Raw genomic sequence first — 9,492 nt, 5'->3', positions numbered from 1 at the left:
GAGGTTCAAGGGTAGTTATTCCTAATTCACTGAGAAATAAGGTTTTGTCTGAAATACAGGCTGATCACCAAGGTATTGTAAGATCAAAGTCAATTGCCAGAACTTAATCGTATGGTGGCCAGGTGTAGATAAAGATATGGAATCTTATATAAAGAATTGTATGAATTGTATTATGCAACAGAACAATCCTCAATTTGCTAGAATGCGCCCGTGGGAGTTACCCAGGTATCCATGGCAAAGAGTGCATATAGATTTTGCAGGTCCTTTTTTAAATTATTTGTTTTTTATAGTAGTAGATGCTTACAGTAAGTGGCCAGAAATTATCCCAATGAAGACAACAACGTCTTACGCCACAATAAATGAGTTAATGCAAATTTTTTCTAGACATGGTATTCCAGAAAGAATTGTTACAGATAATGGTCCACAATTTACCTCACAAGAGTTTAAAGAATTTTGTAATGTCAATGGTATAAAGCATACATTTTCAGCAACATATCATCCATCTACCAATGGAGAGGCTGAAAGATTTGTCCAAACGTTTAAACACAATATGAAGTGTAGAAAAGCAAATTAAGGTAACATATTTTTGCATGTATCAAAGTTTTTATTGTCTTATAGAACAACGCTGCACAGCACAACAGGCGTGACACCCTCAAATTTGTTGATGGGGAGGAGGATAAGGTGTAAGTTAGATTTGTTGTATCCAAGTTTGCAAAGTGATTTAGAAGATAAAGGGTATAAACAAGTAGTAAAGCTTCCTAGTGTAAGACATTTTTTACCTTTATCTGATGTCATGGTAAGATCGTACAACACTCCAGAGAAGTGGGTACCAGGAGAGATTGTAAGGGAGATAGGAAATTTACATTATGATGTTTGTGTTGGTGATAATGTTGTACAAGGTCATGTTGATCAATTACAGCCATTAACAAGAAATACAGTAGAGCATGTGAATGTTAGAGATGAGAAACTTAAAGAAGTAGTTAGATCAAATTAGTCAAATATTAACCAAGATGCTCCAACATCAAATGTAGATTCAGAACCAATTCATGTACCAGTACAAGATGAGGTTAAAGTGCTTCCTAATAGGATTAATAGAGGAAAGCCCCCTGAGAGATTAGATTTATAAAGATTTTTACAATGTCAAGTTAAGGAGGAGACTGTTATGTATTATTGTAATAATGTACTGTATTATTTCAAGTGTTACAGGTATTGCGCAACATGGCATCATATTGCATGAATAAAACATGTTATGCTTTGTATATAAGTGAAATGATTTATTTTTGATATTAGGATTCAAGCATTTGTTAATTACCTCAAAGATAGGATGTAATTCTTTATAATTTTATACTGGAGTAGGATTTAAGTCTTTGAGAGCGATGCCCTTTTGTTGTTTAGCAATGTTTTGGTTTTGTCAGATTGTGTATGACGCTCCACACACACACACTTAGGAGTTGGCTGTCATAGAGCAATGTAGTCACAAGATTTATTAAAGTGTATTTTAAGAATACCAATGTATCATTAAATCCCACCAGGAAAAATTGACGACCAAAGATGGGATCAGCTGAGAAATAATTACTAACAATTCTTCATCTATGTTCCAGGTAATCATTTTGGTTGTTAATGGAAACATCCTATCATCATATTAATTAGAATAAGAATTTAATATATAAAATGTTATAGATGTGGAACGACTCGGACCTAGAGCCCCTGACCGTTGGCATGATATCGCTCTGAACAAGAAAGAGTGAAAGTGTCTTGTATAGACATTTATTTTAGTTCAGTTTTAGTTGTTTAAGTGTCATCCATTCCCTATTCCCTGGTCAGAATTTGGTTTAAAGTTTCAGTAGTATTGCCAATGTTATTTATGGAGAAGTGCCTACATGTAGGCCTATCATCTGCATATAATCTAAACCCCACTTTGTGCCTCTGTCGTACTTATGATAGGATAGTAGGCCTATAAACAGAATAAGATTGAACTTACTGCACTCCCCTGGGCATTGCCATTACAAAAACGAAATTAAATATTTGTAGATATTTCAATCTTTGGATGGATGATGCATCAAATCGTCATGTTTCAGCCTTTAGTGGGTTATTGGAATCATATCAATTGGTTAATAACGTTGATTGTGCAACAGCTTTGACAGGGAATGCATTGGACTTATTTTAAGTGATGGAATGAATATCATTGTATCAGATATTAATGTAGAAAAGTATTTCACTATTTCTCAATTGCACAAAGTTTATAAAGTTTGGATTACCTTTACAGAAACATGCAATATTAAATTGAGAGAGAGAGAGAGAGAGAGAGAGAGAGAGAGAGAGAGAGAGAGAGAGAGAGAGAGAGAGAGAGAGAGTTACATTTATGTTTTTATCCAGTACATATTGCAAAAGAGATAGAAATTGAAGTACTAATGTTTTAAGCAGAAGTTTATTAGTAAGTATAATTGCAGTAATTTTTACCTTCAATGGACAGGGAAAAAAATGTGTGTGTGTGTGTGTGTGTAGCCGAATTCTTTATAGGCATGTCCATGCATCTGGTTGCTTCTACGGGCTGTCAATGCAAGAGCCCGTGTTTTATATAAGGTAAGGCAATCTAAATATAAGTAAATTGCTTGCAAAATATAAATCTGGGTAAAAGTCACAAAAGTAGTTCATGATATCGTAAAACTGAGGTAATCAAGCGTACATATAATGTCTATTTTATTCTATCCTTATACTATGGTATTCAAAAGAAAGACAATATTAAATAATTATCTAATACGAAAAAAAATATTTTGTTCCATATTCCAATATTCCTGCTAAATGCATTGTTTCGCACTCCTAGTCTGAGACAAAGACTATATACTGAAGGAAGATAGGAAGGCTCAAAATATGAATATTAACACACTAGTTGACAACTCCAAAGTTAACACAATAGTTTGACCGCTCAGTAATTAGATGGCGTTGTAGGTATACATGGTTTGTCGTCTGTTTGTTTATATTCAGAATTTGACAGTTTACACAAACGAAATCATGGCGCCAGCAGTGAATAAGTCACACAGTGTGTTTTTTGCAATAAACGAAAAGAAACCGATCCTCATTAGGTGTTTCACAGGTTCGCTAAGGACAAAGTGTAATGACAAAAATGCTTCATTTAACTGAATGGTAATTCCATTTACGATTATTAGACTTAATAAACGAATTGGTTTTTATCTCATCAAAATGTTATGTTAGCCACACCTAGTTGAGATGGTGTAGGATCGAGTGTGCATATGCAGAGGTGTAGAGAGGTGTAACAAAGGAGTAGTTGTGTCTGTGGTCGAGAGTTTGTGATTGAGTGCCAAGGTAAACAGAGGCGTAATTGCGTGAGCCTCGGGCGTAGCTGTGCTGGGTAAGCTCAGAGCGCACTCTTCGAGGTGACAGCGACCAGAGTAGAGGGGAAACGGTGTTGCTCCCCCTTATTATTTAATTGAAATTCTTACTTTCTCTCTTGTAAAAGGTATGCACTTGTCTTAGTTATAGTTGATGTTTTAATAACACTTGATATTGACTATTGTGGTTATTTTTTTTTAAATGTATCAAATAAAGATAGATAAATTTCCCAGTATTGAAACTGTTCAATGCTGTGCTTGCATGTGGTTGGAATTTGTACCACCAACCGTAAGTTAAGATGTGTAATATTATTCTCAGATTTGTGAAGTTTATTCTTTGAGTTGCCAGGCTAACTGTGCAGTGTAACCAGTAGGTTAGATAAGAGTACAGTATAGCCTAGACTACGAATTGCATGCTGTTTGACATAGGATCGCTGTCCTAAACGAAGACTTTGTATTACAGGGTACCAGTTTGGAGTACCGATCATGTACTACCAATTTTAGTAAGAATAAAAAAAAAAAAAAACCCGGGAACCAGCCTTTCCCTCAACCTCCACTGCAAATGAAGATCCATCCTTCTCCACAGCAAGAGTCAAGTTACCTTAAGCCTAGGCTTAGAGTATTAGCCTATACCTATGATGTACACGGTATTAGCCTATGTCAAGGCTTGGTTTGTTATAGATAGGCTAGCCAGGAATAAGCCGATTGTCCTAAGTTGAATGGTGCCTCCGAATTAAGTAAGGACAATTGACGAAGGTAAGAGTTCAGTGAAAAGTCGTGTGAAACGGCATGACTTATGGTGACAGCGGTGCGGGATGTATTTATCTAATATAGATTAATATATCCATCCCTGGAGTCTCCGACTAGCACAGTCTCATCTTTCCCTTCCTCTGCCAGGAGGGAGAATCTGTTTCTGGTAGCAGCTACATTTCTAGGCTGTTGTTTCTGCTTTCCCTTTGCTACACTTCCTCTAGTGGATTTCATGAACTCTGTTTTGTTGATAATAATATCCTCATTAAGTTCTGTCCTTGATTTTACCTTATCTTGTATCTCTTAGATACTAATCCCATTTTCAACTACATTATGATTTTGTTTCCTATTTCCAACTGTTAGAACTTGGACATAATCTCTTATAATTTTTTTTTCTTAGTTCATGGTTTTCATTTTTCTGTTTCCTGTTTCTGCTGGCAGAGCAGGCATACATTCCTACGGTACAGGTTTGCAGTGCACCCTTCTTTGAATTTGACACACCATTTGTTTATCTGGCACTTTGAACATCTATGCTTTAACTTCCGTTTCTCAATCATTTTTAGTTTCTTAATGATATTGTCTAGTATTTATCTATGCGGAGATCTTTACTAGTTACTTCTTTGCTTGTTTTGTGAACACTTAGTATAAAAAAGAGAGGTGGCTGATATTTACCCATCTGATGCCCCATCTGGTTAGTCCCAGATAACTTTCCATCTTTTCTGTCCCCAACCTCCCATAAGTGCTGCCATACCAATAGCTAAGTCTCCTCAATGTTGGGCTGTCCCTAACATGCTGCAGTTCCCAACTTAGCAGCACAGGGCAGAAGCCTGGTTTCTTGCCAGGATTGACAGAAGAAGGCTATTGATTACTGGTATTTCTGTACATCCAAGAACAACCATACTCTTAGGTAAGAGGGGCATTCATTAAAGATTTCCCCTGACCCACTTCCAACAGACATAGACAGACAGAACCTGGAACAGTTATTAGTCTCTCTCTTCATAGGCACCGTCCAGGTTTATACATTTTTCCCATTTTTTTATGCAACTTTGGGGACCTTCTTTGTAAAAGTCAGTGGGTTGAGTCTCAAAGCATAACTTTACCTTGGAAATCAGTGTCTCACCACCTGGAAAATGTGTACCCTACAAAAATGACTTCATGGTTGAAAAGAGGTGAAAGTCAGATGATGCCAGGTCAGGAGAATAAGGGCTGTTGAAGAAGAATTTCATAGCCACAAGACTGCTCTTCTCTCTGGCCGATATGCGAGTTGTGGACTGGAACATTGTTTTGCAGAAGCTTGACTCCTCTGGTCAGTCTGCCACACCTTTTGAGTTTGTTGTATTCTCGCAATTTATGCAGTAGTGAAGCATAGGAAGTTCCAGTAATTGTGGTACACTTGGCTAAGAAATCCATCATCACTACTTTGTGCTGGTCCCAAAAGATGATAAGCATGACCCTTCCTGCAGAAGGTTGCACTCTTGTCTTTTTTAGGGGCGATGAGTCAAAGTGCTTCCACTGCATAGACTGGGCTTTAGTCTCGGGATCATAGTGGTGGGCCCATGTTTCATTTTGTGTGACAAGTCTGTTAAAAAAGGCTTCCTGGTTTTGTTGACACATGTCCAAAAAAGCCGTTGAGCAATCCACTCGTTCCTGCTTCTGAAAAGGAGTAAGGAGCCTTGGAATCCACTGTGCAGACATCTTATGCATGTGCAAATGGTCCTGAAGGATTTTTTCCACAGACCCTACACTTATCTATACAATTCGGGCTAACTGACGAACAGTTTTATGGCGGTCTTCCAAAATGGCAGCCTCTAATTGATGGATGGTCTCTTCATCAATGGCAGAATTAGGGTGTCCAGGAACGGGTGCTGTTTTGGCAGATGTTCGGCCACCCTTTAACTGGCTATGTCAGTGTTTCACAACATGATATGATGGGGCGGCATCTCCATAAGTTTGTTTCATTTCAATGAAGGTCTGTTTAGGCGTGCGACCTTTCAAATATAGAAACCTGATCACTGCTTGGTACTCGATTGGGTCCATAGTCACACCTTACTTCAATCTAACACCTATAAAAAACAAAGCAATGTTAGTTCAGTGCTGCAAATTATCATATGACCTATATGCTAATGTACCAATACACAGGTGAAATTTCAATCAGATATGATAATCCAAAGTGGGTCAAGGGAAATTCTTAATGAACACCTCTTGTACAACTGAGTATCACCAAGAAGCAGCACGGCTTTTTATTGGCCAAGACTCTAACAAGCCACAAAAGCTCTGTCAACCTCAGAGGAGTTGAACCCATTTCACTAAGGTTGATCTCGGGGAAATGGTAAGCTATTGCACATTATGAATGTGCTTTGTGGGGCACTAATAGCACTTTTCCGTTCTTGCATCATGTGTCACCATGTGATTCCTCTGTCTCGGTATTTTGAAACCTATAAGCAAGTTTCTAGTGTTGTTTATAGAGATTCCAAACCCTCTGTTGTGATGCATGAGGTAGTGGTCAGCTCCTTGATGGCTATATGTATAGAGGCTACCCATAAATTTTGAGAGATTTCAAGAGTATCCCAGATTTCTAATCTTGTAATCTGGTAACTCTACTTTTAGGAAATGTACATAAATATTTGTAAGGGTTACTCTGGAAACTTACCAATAATGACTGTTGTAGGCTACAGCTGATACCCAATATCATGCGTCCTTCTATCCCAGCTGGGTATGAAATAATGAATGACTTCATTATACAATAGGTGAGTACCCAAATTTACAGTATTATTTGCAAACCTTTATATTTCACTGAAAATTGTTTTTTTTCCATTGTAGCCTAATCAACTGTGTTGTTGGGAACATGCTTTTTTTTCTATTCAGGCGATATCAGTCTATTCTGTTGAATATGATAAAATCAACTGTGACAAAATCTCATTATTTAATTTCTATAAGACAAATCAATAAAACTGATATCAATAGCGATTTAATCTCATCGTGTTTTTTTTTTTTTTTACAATTTATGAATATTTGGTTAAATTATTCTTATCTTTATTTTCCGTTAAGTTTTAATGAAAGTAGGCTATATATATATATATATATATATATATATATATATATATATATATATATATATATATATATATATATATATATATAATGTTATGTTTTTAATCTGTACTTCATAATATTTCCCCATATTAAGATATAAACATAACAGTATGCAGTTTACGCCAATGATAGTTTTAAAATCTGTTTTCTCTGATTGAAAAATTAGGATACGTTTTCTAATTTTTGAAAGCACATACTAATGTAAATACGAATAAGGACCATTTGGGCTTTTATTTATCTATTAAACAGTGAATGGTTGTTATGCAAATGGCTTTTGAAAATCATCAGATATCATTGTAAAAGCTGCTATTCAAAATTTTAATTTAAAAAAAAAATCAGAAATTAATGATTTGGTAGAATATATGAATAAGAACAGGATTAGTACAATAATCCCAAATCTAACGTGCCTAGCACAAAGATGATATTATTTTAATATTCATGGAACAACAGCCCATGCATTTTTGTATGAAACCAGAAAGAGCATTCGGGTGATAAAGTATTAAAGAATACCACGGTAAATATATATTACGATCTGCGGTGGGCTGTTTTTCTAATTGAAAAATTATAAATATTCAAAAGCTGCTTTGGGTTTGTCTTATATTTATTGAATTATTATTGTTTTTTTTAACTTTTTATCTTATTTATTAATTATTAATACTAATTGTGATATTTACGATAGTTTTAGCAAGACTTACACTTTTATTTAAGTACTATTTGTTATAAGAAGTATAATTATTGTGAATTTTGATATTGTCTATTTAAAAAAGTATGCTATACATTAAAATGTTCTATGTGAATAAATTTGTGTGGCCCTATAATGCTTATGAGATTAAGCTGCGTTAACTGTAGTATGACTTAGGCTAGGTAATTTTAATGCACATATGAGGGGATTACTCTAGTAGTAAGGGAGGATAGAATGGTAGATTAGGTCTATGCCTAAATATCGATATTCTAAAGAGTATATTTGGTAAAGTAAAATATATTCATCATAGTTAAATTCGATACTTAGATTAGACCTTGTAGTTATAACCCTAGTTGGAAAAGCAGGATGCTTTTAAATAGCCCAAGGGTTCCAAGGAAAAATATGCCGATGCATTTCTTATTTCTCAGTAAATCTTGCTTAAAGAATGTCATAAAACCATATAAATTATGGAAGTTAAAATTTCCTTCGGAAATAACTCATAAAATTTGCTAAAATACTTTCATAGATGTAGATTTAAAAATCAGCTAGGTGTGTCTGATGAATCTAGTCCTCATTTTCTGTCTGAATGACTTAACGGATCTAATAGTTGCATTCTTTGAAGCAACTATCAATATAAAACATCTTGCTTATAGACTTCAATTGTATATATCGATTAGATATTAAATTTTGTTTATACAAATGACTTTTGAAAGACTTTTATCGCCCAAATAGTATATCGTGGGATTAAATATCTAATTGGCAACATACAAGAATAACGATAGAAACGCAGGGTATTGTGGAGGTCTCTGATTGGCTGAAGTAAATTTTCCACTAAGGGCCCTACTTTTGGGGAATTTGCTCACAAATCGGGATATTTCTATTCCACGGTTTAGGGCATAAAACTGGGGTACCTTTTTATCTGGGAATTTCGGGGAAATGTAATATTAGCATTCTTAAATTTTCAATCTTCAGGATATAACACTAATTTTCTAAGTGGGTAGATATTCAACAATTTAAATTTTGTTTGGTTTCAATTTGTAAGAAAAAAAAAAACAATGAAAATATATAGTCTGTTAACTGTTATTTACTTACTGTGAATGGTTTGCTTTTTTGTTAAGCTTCGCTTATTATACCAATATAATTATGATTTTGTGTAAATATCTTTTAGGGAACACATTTCATCAAAACACAATTAATGCCTAAGTTTTTACGGGCTGCCTTGACAGCCCGTGCCCTGCACCTTCAGTGCAGGTTGTTCTAACCTGTCTGTCTGCCTGCCTGCCTGCCAGGGGCTAAGTTCTGAGTATTCTAAAAAGCTAAATCTTTTATGTTTGTGGTATCATGAATTAATTTATCAAAAGTAAATGCATGGTATATTAAAGTTATAGAAGATGCAACAGTATGCAAAATAACTATTTTTGTTAAAAACTTTTAAGAAATTACTTCTGCTTTGGGGAATTTCTAGGGGGTGTCTAGGGATGTATTTTTCGCCGGTGGAAGAGTCATTCTAGTCCTTAACTTGGAAGAGGACGGACGTGATTCTTATAATTGGTGCTTTTGTGAACAATGGAGGTAAGACCATATATAATTATCAGGTTCATTTCTGACTTTTTCGCA

General features: G+C 35.2%; 1 long non-coding RNA gene across 3 annotated transcripts in view; it reads left to right on the top strand.

The window, feature by feature from the left end:
* The first annotated feature begins 9,339 nt into the window (after positions 1 to 9,339).
* The window catches only part of LOC137642722 (uncharacterized), an 80,545-nt gene continuing 80,392 nt past the window's right edge, over positions 9,340 to 9,492 (top strand). For all 3 annotated transcript variants that reach the window (XR_011044845.1, XR_011044848.1, XR_011044847.1), the window contains exon 1: positions 9,340 to 9,447. This is a non-coding gene — a long non-coding RNA (uncharacterized lncRNA). The remainder of the gene's footprint in view (positions 9,448 to 9,492) is intronic.

This window comes from Palaemon carinicauda, chromosome 1 (assembly GCF_036898095.1).
Source record: "Palaemon carinicauda isolate YSFRI2023 chromosome 1, ASM3689809v2, whole genome shotgun sequence".
Classification (NCBI taxonomy): domain Eukaryota; kingdom Metazoa; phylum Arthropoda; class Malacostraca; order Decapoda; family Palaemonidae; genus Palaemon; species Palaemon carinicauda.
Note: the sequence above shows the minus strand (reverse complement) of the source record. Positions and strands in the feature narration are given on the sequence as shown.